At 34.8% G+C, this 23,297-nt stretch overlaps 1 protein-coding gene and 1 pseudogene across 1 annotated transcript in view; one reads left to right on the plus strand and one right to left on the minus strand.

Moving 5' to 3' along the window:
• The window catches only part of IL1RAPL2 (interleukin 1 receptor accessory protein like 2), a 1,186,660-nt gene that overhangs the window by 402,871 nt on the left and 760,492 nt on the right, over positions 1–23,297 (minus strand). The gene's annotated exons all lie outside the window — the stretch shown is intronic.
• On the plus strand, positions 22,230–22,351 carry LOC111732011 (annotated as a pseudogene).

The raw sequence follows: 23,297 nt of genomic DNA on the forward strand, positions 1-23,297 counted from the left end.
AAGGAAAATTATAGTATCCTATTAACTTTTTATCAATGCTGTCTAGTAAAAATATAATATGACCCATGTAAATAATTTTAAATTTTCTAGTAGCCATATTAAAAAGATAAAATAAACAGGTAAAAATAACTTTAATATTGTATTTTAACTCAAGATTTCCAAAATGTTATTTCAAATTGAAGTCAATGTAAGAAATAATTAGTAAGATATTTTATATTTGTAATACTAAGTCTTTGAAGTCCAGTGTGTGTTTTTTACATTTAGCACACCTCAATTCATATACCACATGTGGCTACTATATTGGACAATGTGGGTCTATAAAATTTACTCTAACTGCTATAGAGAATAAATTGGAAAAGTGGGGGTGAAAGCAAGTATATTAGTTATCTATGGCTGTGGTTACAAATTAGCACAAACTTAGTGTCTTGAAGCAACACAGATTGATTCTCTTACAGTTCTGTGGGTCAGAAATCCAACATGGGTCTTGATGGGCTCAAAGCAAGATGTAAGCAGGGTTGCATTCCTCTGGGGGACTCACGGGGAGAATCTGTTTCCTTGCCTTTTCCACCTTCTGAAAACTGCTTGCATTCCTTGGCTCTATCCCTCTCATGCTTCCATCTCTCTGATTCTCTTTCTTCTGTCTTTTATTCTTCTTATAAGAACTTTGTAATTATAATGGGCCCTCTCGGATAGTCCAGTATAATCATAATCTTCCTATCTTAAGGTCAGCTGATTAGCAACCATAATTCCATCTACAACATTAATACCCCCATTGCTACATAACCAAACACATTCACATGTTCTAGGGAGTAGAATGTGGACATCTTTGGGGGAAGGCACAATATTCTATCTACCACAGCAAGAAAACATGTTATTTACATTAAAACAGTTTTTAAACAATAAATTCACTATTTTCTAGAAACAATATAACAAAAATTCATAAAATATGGAAAAGTACAAAGAAGTTAACTACTACACAGTCTTACCACTCAGAAGCATTTTTATTAACATTTACTAAATATCATTCCAGCCATCTATGTATAGATATAGAAAGATGTAGAAAAGTAACTTTACAGATATAGGATCATTTTACTGTATTTTGAATAAAAAAATATTACATTTACTAATTTTACTTGAATTTAACAGAAGAAAAATAAATTAAACTGAATTAGAAGAAATTATTGAACTTCAAATATTTTTTTTTTCCTTCACCAGGATAGATATTAATTTCAAAAATATCTCTGTGAGGTTAAAAAAAAGTTTTAAAAATGTTGAGCTTTGAATCATTACACATTTAAATTTCATGTTTTTAACATTAAATAATATCCTTTAATACTCACATTTTAGAGTAAAAAGAACCTAAAGCTAAGAGCGCCCAAGTGACTTGCCCAAAATAGAGTACATTATCTGTTTTCCTTAGTAGGTTCTCTTTTCCATGGTCCATAATTACTGTTTCATTCCTTCTCTTTTCTCCTCAAACCTTCAACATCTGTTCATCTGCAATCCTGGATCCTTGGTTGATAACATTGTCATACTTCATTGAGAAAATGGGAGGAATCAGACAGGAATTCCCAAATATAAACGATCAGAATCTTCCTTCATTTCTATGGCTATGGATAAAAAGTTTCTCCTACTTTAAAGGCCAACATCTATCTCCTTCGTGCAATGGATACCACCATTTTTATCTCTTCATGAACTTTGCTTCTACAATTATTCCCTTTCTCAACTCTGGCAAAAATGTATCTCTCTCTACTGATTTATTTCCATCAAGAAACATAAAGCTCTACTATCTCCAATCTGGAAACGAAAACTCTCCCTTGACTTAATATGCCCCTTTAGCTACAGCCTAATATCTCTTCTCTCCTTCAAAGCAAAAATTCTTGAGAGAGTTCTGTGGAATAACTGATTTCATTTCATCACTCCACATTCTCTCTTCAATCAACATTAATTGGGCTTCCTTTACCATCACTCAATGATCTCCATAGTGCCACAACCAATAGCATTTCTTAGTTATTTTCCTAATTATCTTTCAGCAAGATTTGACATAGCTTCCACTTGAAATGCTTTCTCTCTCTTGTCTTCCCTCTTACCACAGTCTCTCCTCAATTTCCTCGTACATCACAGACCCATCTTTCTCTTTGCTAACTCCCCATTCTGTTTAACTTCTATATATCGGAGTGCTAATGTCCTTTAATATCCTTGAACATGCTGAGCTCATTTTTGCTTTGGGCCCTTATCTAACATCAGCCTGAAATGTTTTCCCCACTCATCTTCACGTGGCTGGCATCTTTGTGGCACTCAGATCTTGGCCTTCCCTTCTATGTAATACATGCCATCTCATCACTCTATACAACATCACGCACGTTTCTGGCACTTACCATAAGCTGATAAGTTTTATTTTTTTTTTTTATTTTCTTATTCATCTATGTTTCTCTCCCAAAGAAAATAATCTCTGTAAGGGCAGAAACCCTATTTATCATTTTTTATATCACTTGTTCCTAGTGATGCCTAAAACACAGTAGAGTCTCAAACAATAATTGTTAAATGCAAAGAATTTTAAGTAATATCTGATCTATAACATTTTTCATGAGCCAATGGTAATTCATCCTGAATTTTACATATGCTTTTAACAAAATCATTATACACAGAAATTAATATACTAATTTAGAAAAAAAATACTCAAAAATTAGTAATGGAACAAGTCAATATAGGTAAAGATGAATGTCTTGCTTAACATTTAAAGCTATATCCCTGTGGATACACAAGCATTTCAAAAGAGAGAAATCTGGGCTATAAATCTAGTATCAGCCATAAGAAAAAAAATTGGCATTAGGCTGTGACTTACAATTTTCTGTTGTAATACTGTATTTTATGGATAGTGGCATTAAGATCCAGAGAAGAAAAATAATTTGCCTAAGTTCATACAGTAAGTAAGTAGTAGAGGTATACCTAAAATTGAGGCTACATCACTCCTAACTTTTATACTGACCAAGTTCAAAATAAATACTATACTATGCTATAAAGGGGTCCTATAATACTTTATATTATGAAGCCCCTTAAGTTCTCATACAGAGAATTATAGGATATTAATACAGGATTTTTAATTTTAGTCGTCTTAATTATTTATTTTTCAGGAGCAAGCCAAGCATATCACCATTAACCTTATGTTACTCAATTAAATCAAAGTGAAACCTAGGGCTAAATAAAGAACGTTTGAGTGTTTATATGTTCAGTACAAGTTCTATACAGACATATTAAAATGCATGTAGATTTTATTAATTATCTTTTATTATTCTGAAACAAAACAATTTTCACAGCTGTGAAATTTCAAAGATCAAACTAAACACTCCTACAAAAAACTAACATAAATACAACAAATTGTAATGACACTACATAAACCACATATCATTTATCAAAAATAAATATATCTGTACCTATATCTGTATATCATTACATGGAAGAATAAAGTATACACTCCTAGCTCAGAATGTTTTCAAAACAAACAAAAATCTGCTTGTACGGAGAATATATAAGTTTGTTAATGGATTTTTATCAGTTACAGTAACATACCACCTAGATGTCTATTTAGCAGCAAATAATATTGTAAAAATTATAGTAAAATATATTAATATGTGTTTATTTCTTCCTATAAACCAAAAGTATCTTCTTTTCCAATGTACAGGTTAGATGCATATTGAGAGCTTTGATTTAACAGGAAAAAACTCTACTCAGATGAGAAATCATCAATGCTGAAAACTGTAGGATCCTGGCCTGTATAATTATTGAACAACTTGAATATAAATATGAAAAATATAGAATTGTAAGATCAGGAGAGCCTGTTATCACTACCAATCATCGTATCTTATTCTCTTTGTCAGGAAAAATAAAATTCCTCCCTCTTTTCCCTGAAGAGAAGAGGAAAGAAAAACAGAGAGAGTAGAAAATTTCAGGAAAGAAAAAAGCACAATCATGCAGGAATAACAAATTACGTATTAGAAATCATCTGCAACAAAAGCAACAAATATAAACATTCTAGTGCATGGTGGTGAGAGGAGGTAACCTAGGGGCTGGGAAAAGAGATGAGGACATGTCATGACAGTACTCTAATCTAGTTGATCCGTAAGGCTGAGACCGAGAAATGAAAACATGGTTAACATCAACTAGGAAAATCATCTAAACCAGTCTTGTGCTCTGATAGACAAGAATAAAGCTTACCGTCTGATCTTTTTTTTCTGGTACTTCGTCACTAGGTGGCTCACATCTCTGTGGTTGGAAGAACTATAAGGCAGGATGAAAAATTACCTTCTCTATCTTCTGACCATAATGTCTAAGACTAGCTGAGTGACAGGACACAAGGATCAACCAACAAAGTCTTTGCTGAACATCAGTTTTACAATTGTCACTGCATGAGGCACATTGGGAGAGAGAAACATATGACTATATACCTATCTGTAAGCAGTGTGCCATTAACACTGTATGCAAATATCAGAGTATGAAGCAATATATTTCTGTTTCCTAAAGAGAAATTAACTGGCAAACTATTCCATTAAGAAAGGAGAGAACAAAGAACTTGACAGCAGTAGAAGAGCAAAACTTTACAGGCTTTTGAAGATTTTAAAAAATTGATAGGGCCAGGATGCGGGGAGAGTAGCAAAACATGCAGACTGAGGTGAGGGATAGCCCAAACCTTATCACATTAGATCCTTCTGGGAGTTTCACCATGAACCATTCCCTGGACACCTGATGGTCACAAAGCATGAGTCTCAAATACTCCCCAAGTCATTAACGTTAAACTAACATGACAAAAACATGAGGAATGTGACATATAATCCATGTGAGTTACCTAATGACTTTGTTTTTGTTTTGGTTCTTTATACAAATTCTGTTTATTTCATTAAGCTTCTCTATAAATCACAAACACCTGCAACCAAACTGCACCAGTAAATCTCATAAAACAGTTTCCCTAAGGCTAGGTTCAAGATGTTAACACAAGAAGAGTTTCTTCATTTTATATAATGATTAGGTGGGTCTTTAATTCTTTACAAAAAAAATAGTATTTCAAAATTCCTTATACTTGGTGGAGAAGCTCCAGGAATATGGCACTATTTGAATCGCTTTAATAAACTACATTTGTACTTGTATATATATATAAGCATTCTCCTTATCTAGTAGAACAGATACTTTGAAATACAGTCTAACTGAAGAACTTAAAACCTTCTGATCATTACATGACTAGGTAAAGTTGGCTGGTATAACAAACAAGGGAAAGAAAAATAAACTCATATAAATTAAACACTTCTCCATGAACCAGACAATGAATCTATTCTTCTCACTATGTTTACAGTATAGTTTAACTAATGAAGTCTCGCCTTTAACATGTACAGGATTTTCAAGATTTGCAAAGCTTCGAGTGGAACAGGTAATAAGAGAAAGATAAATAAAATGAGCTAGATATATGAACAGCTTGAGTCTCTGTTATGAATTTATGAATACTTTAAATTAGGAAGAATTACAATGGGATTTAGAGCTACTAGGGTACATTTGCATCTTGAGCCTGTCTTTTCACTACTAAGTAGAACAATTTACTGATATCCATTTGTAGGAAACAAAGGCATTTTATTACCTACTATAGTGTGTTAGCATAAAATATTTTGAATGCACCATAATGTGGGCACATAGATTTTGAGACACATGTTTAGAACTGGAACTATACAAGATTTTAATTTTAATCAAAGCCAAAGCAGCCCATGACTCGGTCACTAACTGTCCTCCAGCAACAAAGACAATGTCGATATTCTCAGTGGCTTTGTTTCATCTTATTCCCATCATATAACTGTATACTTGCCATAATGGAGACAAAAAGGATATGAACAAAAAGAGATTTAAAAATTCATTCAGGAAATAGTTATGATAATGCATTCTTACAATCCACCTACCCCTGCCTTTTTAAATAGTTACATGTGCTTTGAAAACATGCTAGGAAAATATGTGACCCTTATCTTGCTAAAAGTCTTGTCAGTATTTAAAGTTGAGATGTATGTTTACAGAAACTCTGACTCATGATTATTAATAATTTGAAATGAGTATACCTTAGTAGGGTGGTATACCTTTTTCGAAAAATTCTTATAATTTAATAATAATGCCTTGAGACTTTATTGCTTTGGATAAAATAACTAAAGATTTAAAATTAGATTCTCAATGAATATTAAGTTATTTTTATATTTTATTTTCATTTTTACAAGTTTTGCTGACTGTTTCTTTAAGAGATCTTTGAGCAACAGTCCCTAATGTGACATGCCCCACTGAATTAAGCAGTTCACTAATCAATCAATCAATCACTTAATTAATTTTAAGAATTAAACAACTACTTAAAATTATTTAATTTTAGGAGCATTTTTCTTTAAATGTCTGTTCAGAAAGCAACATTTTTTTTCAAGTACCTAAACTCTGCTAGTTACCTTCAGGATGTTTAAAAATATATGCTGATTAATAGAATAATTGGCTTGCTGTGTCCTCTTCAGCAGAACAAGGGCAATAGTCAGTTTTTAATCAACTCTAAGAATTAGAGTGAATAATTAGAATTCTAGATACTTGGCCAAAAAATTTCTTTAAAAAAAACTAATGATCAGTGGCTGATTGCTGATCTCTATTTGTGAACTTCTCCATAATTTGTCAGTGGCATCAAAAATGGAATCACAGATCTCAGGGGATCCTGGCTCTGAATTGCCTCATGACTGGAAGCAATTACACATAGCCTTATTTTAAAAAGTAGATGAGTTATTATTCCTACAAAACTCTGCTTTTCACATTACTTAAACCATAGTTAGAGATTCAACATTAAGAATTACAATAGCTGAGGTTACTTTTGGCATTAGCGATTCATGATGCTGGGAAGCAGACAGCAGGGATTGGGAGAAGATGGGGTTGTACACAGAAGAATAGGGGCCCTCTCTTTCAAATAGAGCTGAGAAATTGCGAAGAGCATGAGAAGATTGAGAATGATGGATTCTACTCCCAAGTTGGAGAGCTACTGTTTTTGTCGATTGAAACGGTAGACAATATGCTCCAGGTGAGCCATGATAGAAGCAGCACATATCCCAAAAGTTGAGAGCACCTTGCCAAGCTCCTTCCTTGGGAACTACACAGCATCTCAGCCTCACACTACCATAGCTCAGAACTGTGTTTAAACCTGAAGTTTGGAGAAAAATGGTGGAGTAAGAGATGTCCCTGTATCTCTCCTCTTGAAACAACAATAAGCTGAATATCTAAAACTCAACAAAAAACATCTAAACTGCACAAAAACACATCTGAATGTGGGATCTGTGCATAAGAACTACTACATGTCAAAACCTTTGGTGTCAGACTGTGGAATGGGAGAAACAAAGAAGCTGCCTCTCTCAGCCAGAGCTCCCTGTAAAAGGAGGGAGAGAAAAAGGTGTGGCAAGATCCCTGAACAGACCTGCTTGGAAGAGCTGTGAGCTCCATGCCGCCAACGGTAGGGCCCAGTCATCAGGGCAAAAGCAGAGAAGCAGGGAAGGCAGAAAAACAACAGTTGCTTTTTACCAGTTGCGGTTGCAAAACCGAAGATGAGCTACAGGCCCCATTCCCCAATCCAAAGGGACCCTACCACATATCCTCCTAGACAGAACACTGTGCAGCCCCAGAGAAATCTGAGCAAACGCTACCAAAACTGTTGATTACACTGACAGGGACTGGGACTGAGAGTAGCGAGGGTGATTAAACATATGTAAGAAAAAAAGGCAAAATTAAGGCTTTATAAAAAGCAGGGATCCAAGAAGCTTAGGTGCAGCTTACTGAAAACCAAAAGAAAAACATCTTCTTTCCAATAGGCTAAAGAGAGACCTTTATATAATAAATCTTCTTTCTGGAAAAAAAAATGCATAATACACTTCCATTAAACCCCAGGCAGAGAAATAGTCTATTAAACACCATGAACAACCAAGGTGACAAGGCATCTCAAAAAAAGAGAGAAAAATCTCCACAAAATAAGCTTACAGACATAGAAATATGTGACTTACATGACAGAGAATTCAGGATGGTATTTCTGAAAAAACTCAGTGAGATTCGAAACAATTAATACCAACAATTTCAAGAATTGAAAAAAAAAACAGATGAGTAGAATAAGTTCTTTAGCAAGGAGATTGAAACCTTCAAAAAGAATGAAATACAATTTCTGGAGATTAAAAACAAACTGAAGGGTTTAAAAAGGAAATAGGAAGCTCGAAAAATGGAGTTGGCCTAACGGAGGAAAGGATCAATGATATCAAAGACAGAAATCTAGAAAGAAATCAGAAAGAAGAAGAGAGAAAACGAAGAATAAAAAATAATGAACAAGAAATAAAAAAAAAAAAAGCTGGTATCATCAGGAGAGGAAACATAAGAATAATGGGCATTATTGAAGGGGAAGAAAAGGAGCAAGGATTAGAAAGCATTTTCAAACAAATAGTTGATGAGAATTTCCCAAATCTAAGGAATAAGCTAGAGCATGGAATTCAAGAAGTCAACAGAACACCCAATTATATCAACCCAAAAAGGTCTTCACCAAGACACATTGAATTAAAATTATCAAAAATGAATGACAAAGACAGAATTCTCCCGTCGGACTTGTCAGCACAAACATTATAAGCCAGAAAGGAGTGGAATCAAATATTCAAACTATTAAGTGAAAGGAAATACCAGCAAAAAATAGCGTAGCCAGCTAAGCTCTCATTTAGATATGAAGGAGAAATGAAGACCTTTCCAGACATACAAAAATTGAGGGAATTCTCCACTATGAGGTCTGCAATGACTGAAAAAGGGACAATTTAAAGATCCAAATTCACAAAGGGGAATGGAGATAAAGCATGCACAGAAGAAAATGGACAATTGTATATATATAACTATCCTTTACATATTCGTAACGGTAAACACACACAGAAGATTCAGAAATGAAGTATATGACATAAAACAGGAAGGGCCAGGGGGAAAACCCACAAACACAACCAAAATAAAGAAAACAGAAACACAAAAACAAGGAAGCAATGGAAACACCAAGCTACCAGAAAGCAAAAGATAAAATGACTATAAGAAGACTTCATATTTCAATAAAACTTTAAATGTAAATGGACTGAACTCACCAATAAAAAGGCACAGACTTGCAAAGTGGATCAAAAAAAAAAAAAAAGAACATGCCTCCTGGAGACACATCTAAGTTCCGAATATAGACTCAAATATAGACTCAAAGTGAAAGGGTGTAAAATGATATTTCAAGCAAATGACATTCAGAGAAAAGCGGGAGTAGCGGTACTAATATCGGACAAAATAGACTTCAGATTAAAAAAAAGGTAAAGAAAGATACTGAGGGACACTTCATAATGATAAAGGGAATCATGCACCAAGAAGACATAACACTTCTTAATATCTATGCTACCAATAGGGGAGCCCCAAAATATATAAAGCAATTACTAACAGAACTAAAGGAGGAAACAGATCAAAGCACTATCACAGTAGGGGATTTAAAAACCCTACTGTCAGATATGGACAGATCACTCGAACAGAAAATCAATAGGTATGTAACATCTTTAAATGACATATTAGACTAACTAGACATAAATGACCTTTACAGAGACTTTTATCCCCAAACAGCTGCTTACTTATTCTTGTCTAGTGAGCATAGAACATTCTCAGGGACTGACCACATACTGGGACACAGAGATAGCCTCAACAAATATAAGAGGGTTGAAATCATACCAGCCTTATTCTCTGATCATAATGCTTTAAAACTAGAAATCAGCTGTGAAAAGAAAGTGGGAAGGACTACAAATACATGGAGATTAACAACATACTACTGAAAAATAACTGGGTGAGAGAAGAAATAAAAGGAGAGATCAAGAGATACATAGAAACGGATGATAATGATAGCAAACGATAATGATGTCAAAACTTTTGGACATGGCGAAGGTGTTAATAAAATGAAAATTCATATCATTACAGGTCTATCTCCAAAAACAAGAATGAGCCCAAATAAACTAACACTTCATCTTAAAAAGAAAAGAAAAGAAAAGAAAAGAAAAGAAAAGAAAAGAAAAGAAAAGAAAAGAAAAGAAAAGAAACTAGAAAAGGAAGAACAAATGAAGCCTGAGAGTCAGCAGAATGAAAGAAATAATCAAAATTAGAGCAGAAAAAAAAAATAAATTAAAAACAAAAAAATAAACAATAGAAAAAGTAAATGTAACAAAGAGCTGATTCTTTGAAAAGGTTAATAAAATTGACAAACCTCTGACTAGACTCACTAAATAAAAAAGACAAAGGACACAAATAAAATTAGGGATGAAAGAGGGGAAATTACAGCAGACACCAAAGAAATACAAAGGATCATACAAGAAAATTATGAAAAAGTATATAACATCTAATTTAATAACCTAGAAGAAATCGACCAGTGCTTAGAGTTATACAACTTTTCTAGACTGTATCAAGAACTGGAAAATCAAAATAGACAGATCAGCATTATGGAAATTTAAACAATCATCAAAAGCCTACCAAAAAGTAAAAGTTTGGGACCAGATGGATTCACCAGTGAATTTTACCAAACATTCAAAGAAGATTTAATACCTACTCTCCTCAAACTCTTCCAAATAATCAAAGAGAGGGTAATATTTCCCAACTCATTTTATGAGGCTAATATTACCCTGATACCAAAGTCTTGTAAAGATAACACAAAAAAGCAAACTACAAATCAATGACTCACATGAATGCAGATGCAAAAGTCCTAAATAAGATACTAGTGAACCGAATACAGCAACATATTAAAAAAAATTATACACCACGATAAAGTGGGCTTAATCCCAGTGGCACAGGGATCATTCAACATACACAAATCAATTAATGTGATACACCACATAAACAAATTAAAAAATAAGAATCATATAATCGTAGCAATAGATGAAGAAAAAGCCTTCAACAAGACACAGCATCCATTTATGATCAAAACGCTTAACAAAATTGATACAGAAGGAAAGTACCTTAACATAATAAAGGCCATATATGACAAAGTATCAGCCAAAATTATACCTAAGGGTGAAAAACTAAAAACCTTCCCTCTTAGATCAGGAACAAGGCAAGGCTCTCCACTAATGCCCCTGTTATTCAATATAACAATGGAGGTCATAGTGAGGGCAATCAGGCAAGAGAAAGATATAAAAGTCATCCGAATAGGAAATGAAGAAGTCAAACTGTCACGATGATTCTCTATATAGAAAACCCTAAAGACTCCACAAGAACACTACTATACTCTAATAATGAAGTGTCAGAAAGTGAAGTAGGAAAAAAAATTCCTTTTGCAATTGCAACGAAAGGAATAAAATACCTAGGAATAAATGTAACGAAGCATGTGAAAGACCTATATAATCAAACCATAAGACCCTATTAAAAGAAATCAAAGAAGATACAAAGAAACGGAAAGATATTCCATGTTCTTGGATTGGAAGAATCAACATAGTTAGAATAACCATATTACCTAAAGCATTATACAAATTCAATGCAAATCCCATCAAAATCCGACCAGCATTTTATAAAGAAATAGAATAAAAAACAATCAGATTTGTATGGAAGCATAAAAGACCCCAAAATGCCAAAACCATCTTGAGAAAAAAGAATGAGGCTGGAGGCATCACTCTGCCGTAATTCAAATTATACTACAAAGCGACAGTAATCAAAACGGCATGGTATTGGCAGCAAAACAGACACACAGACCAGTGGAACAAAATTGAGAGTCCAGAAGTAAACTCATATTTATATGGGCAAATAATTTTTGACAAAAAAGCCAAAAACATACAGTGAAGAAAGGAAATCTTCTTCAAAATGGTGCTGGGAAGACTGGACAGCCACCTGCAAAAGAACGAAACTAGACGGTTGTCTATCATCACACACCAAAATTACCTCAAAATGGCTTAAGGAACTGAATATAAGACCTGAAACAATAAAATGCATAGAAGAAAACATAGGAACTAAACTCAAGGACCTTGGACTTAAAGAGGATTTTATGAATTTGACCTCAAAGGCAAGAGAAGTAAAAGCAAAAATAAATGAATGAGACTACATCAAACTAAAAAGCTTCTGCTCAGCAAAAGAAACCGTCAACAAGGTAAAGAGACAACCATCTGAATGGGAAAATATTTTTGCAAGGAATGACTCCGATAAGCGCCTAATATTCAAAATATACAATGAACTCACACAAGTCAATAACAACAACAAAACAAAACATCCAATTAATAAATGGGATGAGGACCTGAACAGACACTTCTCCCTGGAGGACATACAAATGGCCAACAAATATATGAAAAGATGCTCAACATCACTAGCTATTAGTGAAATGTAAATCAAAACCATAATAAGATACCATCTCACACTGTAATAGCCCGCTGAAATGTGAAAGGGTTAAAGAATAATTAAAACCTGAAACTGGACAAAGGAAGTCTATAACTTAGGCCTAGTTTCTGGAACCCCTAACCACATTCTGTTAATCATGAAACTTGTAACAATGAGCTCATACGCTAACTGCCAATTTTAGCCTGTGTAACCCTGCTTGCTTGCGTGGCATGAAAAATAATCAAATGTATATAAGCTGAAAATTACTATTTGGCCATCGCCCATGGGAACACTGGCTATAGCCCATGGGAACATAGGCAATCACCCATAGGAACATAACATTCTAACAACAAGCTTTCTGCTTCTGTACTTCCCGCTTGCACACCTGACCAGTGGGTTGACAGGTAGTGAATAGGAGAAAGATGGACCTTTGTGTTTAAGACAGAATGAGGAATGGGATTTGGGGCTTAAAAACCTTGTATCTTGGCAATTCGGGGCTGCTCCTTTGCAAGGACAGCCGCCGGCTAATAAACTGTCTCCTGGTTAAGAGCACTCAAGTTGGGTCTGGTTATTCTGGACACAACAACACCTGTTAGAATAGCTGCTATCAACAGGACAGGTAATAACAAATGTTGGAGAAGATGCAGAGAAAAGGGAACCCTCATACACTGCTGGTGGGACTGCAAATTGGTATAGCCACTATGGAAAATAGTAAGGAGGTTCCTCATAAAACTAAGAATTGATCTCCTACATGTTCCAGCAATTCCTCTACTGAGTATTTACCCCAAAGACTTGAAAACCCATATCTGAAAAGATATTTGCACACCGATGTTCATAGCAGCACTATTCACAGTGGCCAGGACATGGAAGCAACCGAAGTGTTCTAAGATAGATGATTGGATAAAGAAATTGTGGTACATATACACAATGGAATTTTACTCAGCCATAAGAAGAAATGAAATACTACCATTTGCAACAGCATGGATGGACCTCGAGATAATCATGCAAATGAAATAAGCCAGACAGAAAGTTGAAAATCACATGATATCACTTATATGTGGGATATAAACCTAAAAGCAACAAGTGAACGGGACAAACAAACAGAGATTCATCGTCATGGGCGATAGACTAGTGGTTACCAGAAAGTAGGGGGAAGGGGGAAGGAGGGAGGTAGATGGAGTTAAGGGGCTCTAAAATGTGGTGACATAAAGAAATCTAATTATGGGAAGTGAACACATAGTGTAAACATATATATGCCTTACTGTTAAAGTATACAGTTGAAACTTATTGGATTTCAGTAACCAATGTCATTAATTAATTAATTAATTTAAAAAATTTAGAAACCTAACAGAGAAGAAAAAAAATATCTACAATAATCACAGAGAAAATTATTTTTGTTGTATTACTTTAATGCTGAATACATCCTACAATATCCAGACTTTGTATTTCTAATTTTACGGTGAGGCTGCATTTCCTATGAAAATGAAATGCATCATTTGCAAACTATTTAAGGATTATGACTTTCAACCCATACATATTAATATTTTGGAGAAGTGAAATATGCTTATTGTTTATAACTATGGATACCATGTTTTGGGGCTTTGTAATAGTCAAGAACATGCTATATTCATCTTTTATTATCTAGTACCTATTTGCACAATGGGTGCCACATAACATGTATTCAATATGTTAAATGAGTAAAGTGCTGATTGATAAATGAGTGACAAGTCAACTCAGTAAAATAATTGTCATGACATACCCAATAAAAACAGTTGATGTGATTGTTTTCTCTTTCATGTTTCAAATGGTTGCCCTTGGGTCAACAGGAAGAGCATAGGTATCAAAGTATTTCTCTTCATCTATTCCAAGTACTGGTTTGTATATAGTTCAATATATGTTGGAAATGCAGTATGAATAAAGTACTGGGCTATTAATAGTTAAGGAATTCAGAAGACATTTATTACAAGTCTTTTAAGCCAAAAGACATGTATGAAACCAATACAAAAACACAAGTTCAGATGATATATAAGGCATTATAAACAATATATGAATAGTACAAATCAGTGCTATAAAAATTAAAAAGTTACTCCATCTAGACTGAATTAATCAAGAAGTAATCTTGGAGGACATAAGACTTGAACTCTACCCGAATGACTAACATGATTTGAATGAGTGAAAAGGAGTGGTGATTAGAATACAAGTGGAGAATAGTTTTGTTACAAGTACAAAGACTAAGCTTTGTGCTTTTGGAAAACAACATAAAGATCAGGTGTATTATAGGATCAGGTGTATTCCCCATTGCTTTCAGGATAAAGATAAAGCTCCTTAATATGGCCTATATAAAGTGCTACGTGATTTAGCACCTGCCAACTGCTTCAGCCTCATCTCTCCCTTTTACTGCCTCTGATCAAGCCTGGCAGGGCAATGTTCTCACTTCCTGGAACATTTTGTTTTGTTTTTACTTAGGTAATGATAAGTCATCTTTCAGATCTCAGCTCAAGTATCACTTTTTCCTTGATTAGGTCATCTATAGTGTCTGAAATATAATAAGGTGCTCATAAATAAATGAATAGAGTTGGATAATTAAAATAATGTCAGATAAATGAAGGCCTTTACAGTGGGTGAGCAAATTTGGCTATGCTGGAACATCACACATTCATTCATCTAACAAATATATATTGAATATTTATTGTACACTAGACATTTTACCAGGTACAAAAGATACAGAAATGGAAGATACTTCTTGCCTGTGGTCTATTCACTAAGCGGGAGACAGACAAAAATCAGAGGCAGTTACAGTGTAGGGTTATCGGTGCTGTGATGGACGGAAGTATAATGCTTTTGGGGCATTAAGGAAGACACCTCTAAAAAGGATAGTGATGATAATGGGAGACTGCCTGGTAGGTACAGGTAATATTTAAATTGATTTTTGACCTTTATTCTACTTATAATATAAGAATAAACACAAAAAGTAACCAGTAAAATGACATTACTGTATAGGAACAGAATGTCTTAAAGTTTATTGAATGAAAAAAAAAAAACAACAGAAATAAAAATGGCTCAAAGAATTGGAACCCAGAGCACTAGTGGTGCCAAAGAGGGCAGAGGAGTTAGGAAGATGAGTTTCTCAGAGTTCTATTCTTGTGGTCCCTTTAAAGGCATTTCTGTAGATTATACAAATTACCTCATTACTTTTCTGAATTTGTGTTCGGTATGCATGCGAACTATAATGAGCATCTGTTCCACAGATATAACCTTGTCTCCAGACTTAGACAAGAACTCATTATCTAAATATAGCATTGACAGGGATAATCTCAAGGAGGAGATAGAGGACAATATGTTTTTTTCTGTAAACTTTCAAGTCAACAAGTAAAGATTGTGTTTCTACTGTTTCCCCTGCACTGTGTTAGGCACTATGGAGAATGACAGGGGAAGAAGATCAGTCTTTCCCTAGAGTAAGATTAATGTTCTTTTTATAACAGCATCATAACTCGCCCTCTAGTTGCATAAAGGCACTGAAGTGAAAATAGACTTCTTATATTTATAATGTATTTAATTCACAGGAAACTATTAAAAAACTTAAAGCAAATATAGAAGGATTAAAAAATAAACATCCGAATCTTCCCAAAGCATATTATTTCAGTTCCAAGGAATTTCCTAAATTTAGCCATTGAGCCTCACTTTGAAATAAATATAGTAAATTACTACTTTGGAGATTGGGCTCTTGGGCATCTCTGCTTCTATTTAATATGGTCATTCCTAATCACAAACATGAAAAAAAAATAAAGTATATCTTTAGATCAGATTTTTCTCTTAGGACAAAAATAACTATCTTGCTTCAACTTATGTACAAAATTCTTTCTTTTACTGTGAAATCTACTTATATCTTTCAGCAAATGACAAGTCACCAAAGTCAAAACAAAGTCCATTGGGACAGACAAGTTATTCTTTTGCTTTTCAGAATCATCAAAAAGCTTCTCTAAAGCTCTTTCCAGACCAAAAAGATATGAAACAAGGGTTACTTTCTATTGAAAGAATGGAGCAGGATGCTGTAAATAAGAAGTTCCTAAGATTGGATGGTTTGGAAAAGGCCTTGGTAGAAAGACTAAGAATTGAAATGGTGCACATTAAGTATCTGCAGCATGTTGGAACATGACCCTCCAAGTCAACCCAATTCTTTTCATGATAGCTCAATTGAGAGGCAAACAGTAAGCCAAGGGCAGTTTAATTAGTCAGTACTTCCCTTAGTATAAAAGATCTAGTCACAATTCAGCTTCTCCTGTCTCAGAAAGAGGAACTTTGGACATGGATGAAATCTTCTTGAGAGACCGAATATAGTGACAACATGAAGTGAGGATGTACTATAGAGAGAAAACCAACAAAGAAGTCGGGAAAAGAGGAAGTATAAAGAAAAAGAGAGAAAAAAAGTGGCATAGATGATAGAGGCTCTGTTCATCTCTTTGGCAACCAAAGCAAAGTTGTGACAGAAACAAGGACCAAACAGCAAGGAAAATTGCCTGAGATCTAGATGAACAAGCCACAAACTAGAGGGAAATCTAAGAAATCACCCTGCAACAGAAGAAGGTAGGACGTGGCAAGGACATGAGGCTGTGTGGTCCCGAGTGGCTGAGTGGGACAAAGGCTGTGGCAGTGGCAGCAGCAACCGGCACCTGTGGATGCTTCTTACAGGGGCCATGTCCAGGAGTGGACAAACACAGTGATGGAACTGCTTCCTCTGAGCACCAGCGCTGGTTTGGCTGCACGAGGTGGGGCACCAGAGACTGAGAGGGGGACACTGAGTTGTTAGAATGAGGGCTGAGGCGAGATTCATTCTGTACAGAAGTGCCAGGCAGTATCCACTGTTCTTCTGTTGAGCCCTCCCCGCTTGCAGTGTGCAGACACAGTACTATCATAGCTGAGACATCATCAAACTGGACAACAGGGGTTGCTCTGCCCAGAGGATTCCCTGAAACTCTGCCTCCCCCAATTTGTGGCCCCATCCATGCCACATCCAAGTGTGCCCTCCCTTAGTCAGGTGTCCCTTGCTGAGCAATGCCTAGACTCACACTGGTGGCAGCTGGCCTCGGTTTCTGGTGTGGCCTTTTGAGGCAACTGTCAGCACAGTATCTGTGGATTGCTTGCTGAATCTTAATAGGTGGCCTCAGAGAGGCACAGAGCGGGGATAAATTTGGCTTGCAGCTGAACCCTTCTCAGGACTATGCAACTGGACACCTACCACACAAAGCCACAGTAATAAGACCAGGAGATTTATGATATTTGTTTAGTACATAGAAGTAGACACAGAAAGGCAGCCAAAATGGGAAGACAAAGAAGCAGAAACCATATGAGAGAACAGAACAGAGATCCAGAAATAATGAAGTTAAGCAATCTAACAGATGCAGAGTTCAAAACACTGGTTATAAAAATGATCAATGAACTTAGGGTAAGTGTAGATGAATTCAGTGAGAATTTTAACAAAGAGATTAAAAAAACATAAAAATGGAAATAGAAATTAAAAAAGGGAACCAGTCAAAAATGAAGAACTCATCATCTGAGATGAAAAGTATATTAAAAAGAGTAAACAGAGTGGATAAAGAAGAGGATTGAACCATCAATATAGAGGTAGGGGAAGCCAAGGAAGTTCAATCAGAATGGTAAGATAAAAGAAGCCAAGATTATGATAATAATTTAAGGAGCCTATGGGACACTATTAAAGGTAAACATATCCATTTCATAGGGGCACTGGAAGGAAAACAAGAAGTTGAAGAGCTATTTGAATAAATAATGATGGAAAACTTCCCTAACCTGTTGAAGGAAACATACATAAAACCCCAAGAAGCTCAGAGAGTTCCAAAAACCAAAGAGGGCCACACAGAGACACATCATAATTAAAATGACAAAGGTTAAATACAAAGAGAGAATCTTAAAAGCAACAAGAGAAAAGCAGTTAGTAACCTACTACAGGGCACCCATAAGACTGGCAGCTGACTTGTCAAAAGAAACCATGCAGGACACAATGGCTTGGCATAAAATATTCAACATGATGAAAACCCAGGATCTACAAACAGGAATACTTTATCTACTAAAGCTATCATTTAGAGTTGAAGGACAGATAAAGAGCTTCCCAGACAAAAAGAAGCTAAAAGAATTTATCATCACCATGGTAGAATTATAGGAAATGTTGAAGGGACTTCTTTAAGAAGAAAAAAACATGTACCATAAACAGGAATAAGGAATGGTAATAACTACTTTCCTATCAATAAGTATCTCAAATGGAAAAGTATTAAGTACTCCAACCAAACGATAGAGTGGCTGAATGCATAAGAAAACAAGACCTTTACCTATGCTGCCTACAAGAGATTCACTTCAGATTAAAAAAGACACACACAGACTAAAAGTAAGGGGATGGAAAAAGATATTGCCTTGATAGACCTAGAGGGTATTGCGTTGAATGAATTGGGTCAGATAAAGAGAAATATCGCATGATTTCATGTACATGTGGAATCAAAAGAATAAAATCAATAACAATAAATAAAGTGGAAATAAACTCATAGATACAGAGAATATTTTGAGGGATACTAGATGGGAGTGGGGACCAAGAAAGGCAAAGGATTAAGTGGTACAAATGGATAGCTGCAGAATAGACATGGAGATGTAGAGTGTAGTATGGAGAAGATAGTTAATAATGTTGTAATAAATATGTAAGGGGGAAGGGGGATACTAGATTTAGTGGGGAAATCACTTTGCAAATTATATGGATCTCTGATCTCTATGCTAAACTACTGAAACTGATATGTTATTGTATGCCAACTATAACTGAAAAAAAATCATTGAATTTTACAATGTAAACACAAGCAATTAATTGTTTATTATACTTCAATAAAGATGAGAAAAAAGAAATGGTCTTCATTGATTTAACAAACATTTATTGAGCCTTTTATAGTAAATACTGAAAAAGACTGTCTATTCACTTGAGAAGCTCTCAATTTAGTTGAGAAAGGCAGATGTATTAATAGATAACAGCACATTATTCCAAGCTTATACCTACTCCTGTGCCCTGGATTTATCTCATTATCATCTGAGGCCTTATTCCATCATGGATCCATTCTATCTCTCTGTCTTTGAGCTTTCCTTCTTAACTCACTCTTTTTCTGTCAGGTTGTAAACATGCACAATTATCTCAATTAATAAAATAAAATTCCATTGATTCTCTGTCTCAATCTAGCTGTCACTCCCTCTCCCTTTCCTTCTTTTCATATACAAATTGTATTTAAGAGTTTAACTTAATCTATTCCAATTCACTCATCACTTCACTACTATCTTTTGCTGTCAAAACTTCCCTTAAGGTATGATTACTAAGGACATCAGTGACTTCCTAAATGACAAATGTAATTAATTAGTTCTTATCTTAGTTGACCTGTCAATGGCATTTGATACTGTTGACCTCATTGAAATTCTATCTTCCTGCCTCCGTAATATAAATTTTCTGGCTCTCTCCCTTATTCTCTAGCCATTCTTCAATCTTCTCTGAAGGCCTTCCATAAGTACTGGGGTTCTCCACAACTCCACTGTTGGTCCCCTTCTCACCATGAATGTTCTTCTGAGTTTTTTAACCCATTCATACAATGTCTGTTACCACCTAGCACACTGTTAACTCCAAAAGCTTTATTTGTAGGCCATGACCTCTCTCATGAGGTCCTGACTCAAATATTCAACTTGAAGAAAAGGAAAGAAATAAGAGAAAAGAAAAGAGAAAACATTAATTTTTCTTACCAAACCATGACCACCATATTTACTTAGTGTAAAAGACCAGTCACCTAATTACATCCACTTCTTTATCCTGTGCAACCAAATTGTAATATAAATTGATCAGTTTTAACTCACTAATATCTCATAAATCTATCTTCTCATGTATCTCATTTTGTACTTTATTCTACTAACTGGTCTTGTTACCTTCAGTTTTACTTCCTTCCATTCCATCTCACACATAAATATAAAAATGACCTTTCTAAAATGTATATCCTATCAGGTCACTTGCCTGCTTCAAGCCTCTCAAAAATTTCTCAATGTTTTTAGCAGTGGCCCTCAACTTTTCATATGCATAAGAATACCCTGGAGGAGGATTTCTTAAACACAGATAGTTGGGCCCCAACCCCAGGGTTTTTGATTCAGCAGCTCCAGTGTTGGGTCTCAGAATTTGCATTTCTAACAACTTCTCAGTCTAATTTGAATGCACACTCAGCAGAATTCAGCACCTGGCTGTGCAGGGAGAGGGGAAAAACAGGAGTCTAGGATGACAGCTGAATTTCTCTCAGAAAATTAAGAAGTTGCATGGATGGAGGTGAAATCACTGAGAAGGAAGATATATGGAGTTAGTTGGAAAGGGAACAGCAAAGATGATGAGCTCAATTTTAGAAATGTTAAGGAGTTTTTTCAAACTGCATCCTCCATTTCCAGACCCTTACTTGCCTTGAACCAATCCTAAGTTCCAGCCATTTTGTATTACTTATATGTCACTAAATGTACTGATGATACATCATGACTGCTGTCCAGGAATAAAAAATGCCTTAATTTCCTTTGCTTCTCATCTTTCTCTCTTATGAATATCCTACTTGTCTGTCATGACTTAAGGATTTCTCCAACATTATAATCTTCCCTTCTTAGCTTCTATTTTCTCACTTCTAAAATGAGATTAAGAAAAATATCTTTTCTTTATGATGATTAAATGAGGATGCATATGAAAATACTTTCAAAACCAAAGGAGGAAGACTGATTGAAGAAGTGATTTCTGGGTTCTTCTAGTGTTAATACTTGAGTATTTGAAGAAAGCACATACATTTGTGAATGATGAAAAAATCCACATTACCATATTTTATCTAGTCAACTTAGGTAATGTTAAATTTACGGAGTCTCTATAGTGCCTAGATAATAATAAATAAGAATATTTATTTAATTATTGGGTACTTACTGTGTAGACTCTGAGGAATTACAGTCTGGTTATAGAGACAAAATCAACATATATCAAATAGAGACCAATTAAGTACTAACATGTGTGTTGTAATCACAGGAATCAGAGAAAGTGGAACTGAGTATCGCCTGAAGTAATAGAGAAAACTTCATAGCAAATTCAGCACTTGAGCTGAATGTTGGCAGTTGATGAGAATATAAAGAGATGGAGAGAAGAAGAGAGAACACCATGTGTCAGTGCAATAACAAGAGCAAAATCTTGGAGGCAGGAATCGACACGGCTTGTGTAGAAGTTGATGAAAAGATTAGGTTAACCAAAATAGAATATTAGGGATAGAGTAAAACTAGATACTAGATCTGTGGTCAAGAGTCAGCATTTGAAAGATCTTGAGAATGATGCACAGGTGTTTGGTCTTGATATGTAAGCAATAAGGATTCTTTACAAGTCTCTGAATTAAAGAAGAAGAGTTTTGGTAAAGTAATTCTATAAATAGTAATTAAATAAATTAGAAAAAGAGAGAGACTGGAGAAAAGAGATTAGCTATGAGAGTTAATGAGGACGTGAACTAATGTAATACCATTGGACTATCAAAAGAGGGAGATACTCTGAGAATTTGAGAAGGAAAGAAAAGACAGTTTTGGGGGGATTTTTTTGTTTTGTTTTGTTTCATTTTGCAGATTTTAGAAATGTGAGTGGATGAAAAAATATTCCCAAATCCCAAGAATTCAATAGGAAGCTAGATTAAGACATTAGGAAAAGTTCTGAAAAGATCGTATCTCTACATATAGGTAATTCAAAGTAAGCACAATTCTAAAATATAAAATGTTTTAGCAAAACAAAGTATTTTTTTCATGGCTACTTCTACGCTTTGAAAATATTCATCAACATTTATACATTCTATGGCCATGCCGCCCTGAACAAGCCCGATCCCATCTGATCTCGGAAGCTAAGCAGGATTGGGCCTGGTTAGTACTTGGATGGGAGACCACCTAGGAAGATCATCAGGTGCTGTAAACATAAGAAAATAAAAAATAAGGAATTGTAAGCTGACTAATTCCTTGTAATCTGTGAGATCAACTAAGGGTCGCCTAGCCTGAAAAAAAAAGAAAAAAAATTATATACACACACACACACACACACATGTATGTATATGAATATTTATATGTATATATATTATATACACATACATACACACACATATACACATCACTAATGCCATAAGCAGATGTACTTTGTCTGCCCATTCAACAGTCCAGCGATGCTAGTAAATTAGCTAACAACAACAAAACTCTCATGGTTGTTCAACATATACAAAAGTGATTTTACTATCATCTCATCTTATGAAACAATACTGTGAATTTGTTTGTACCATTTTATAGGAAAGCACACAATTATTAAACGACTTGTCAAACCTTTAGATCAGGAAGAGTTCATTTTAATTCTTTGAGCTTCAATTTCTTCATTTAAGAAATAGGGAGATTAATAATAATGCTCGCAGAAGGTGGCTGCGGATATTAAATGAAATAATGTATAAGTGTCTAGCATAGTCTATATACCGCTATATAAATAATAAACAATATTTATTGAATTGATTCAATAAACACTCAAAAGTATTTATCGAATTGACAAATTAATGAGATCACCATATTCTTAGAAAGTTTCTCTTAGCCATGCCTTAATTCTAATTATTTTAAGCAAATATCCCAATTTTAAAATGAATGTCAAAAGAACCAGGGACTTAGAGAATATAGCCAACAGGCATGCAATAAGATTTGTTAACTAGAGAAAGGGGTCTATTTGAGATTTTGAATGTTTTCATTAAAGTCCAGAGGAAACATACACACACTCCCTCACTCACTTAACAACCCTTTAGAACAACCGATGGCAATATTAAAGGCACACTTATATCTCCATACATGAATTTGAGAACATTGTATGTTGTCATGGCTGATTTATGAGGCCC

Source organism: Pteropus vampyrus, unplaced genomic scaffold (assembly GCF_000151845.1).
Source record: "Pteropus vampyrus isolate Shadow unplaced genomic scaffold, Pvam_2.0 Scaffold419, whole genome shotgun sequence".
NCBI classification, from domain to species: domain Eukaryota; kingdom Metazoa; phylum Chordata; class Mammalia; order Chiroptera; family Pteropodidae; genus Pteropus; species Pteropus vampyrus.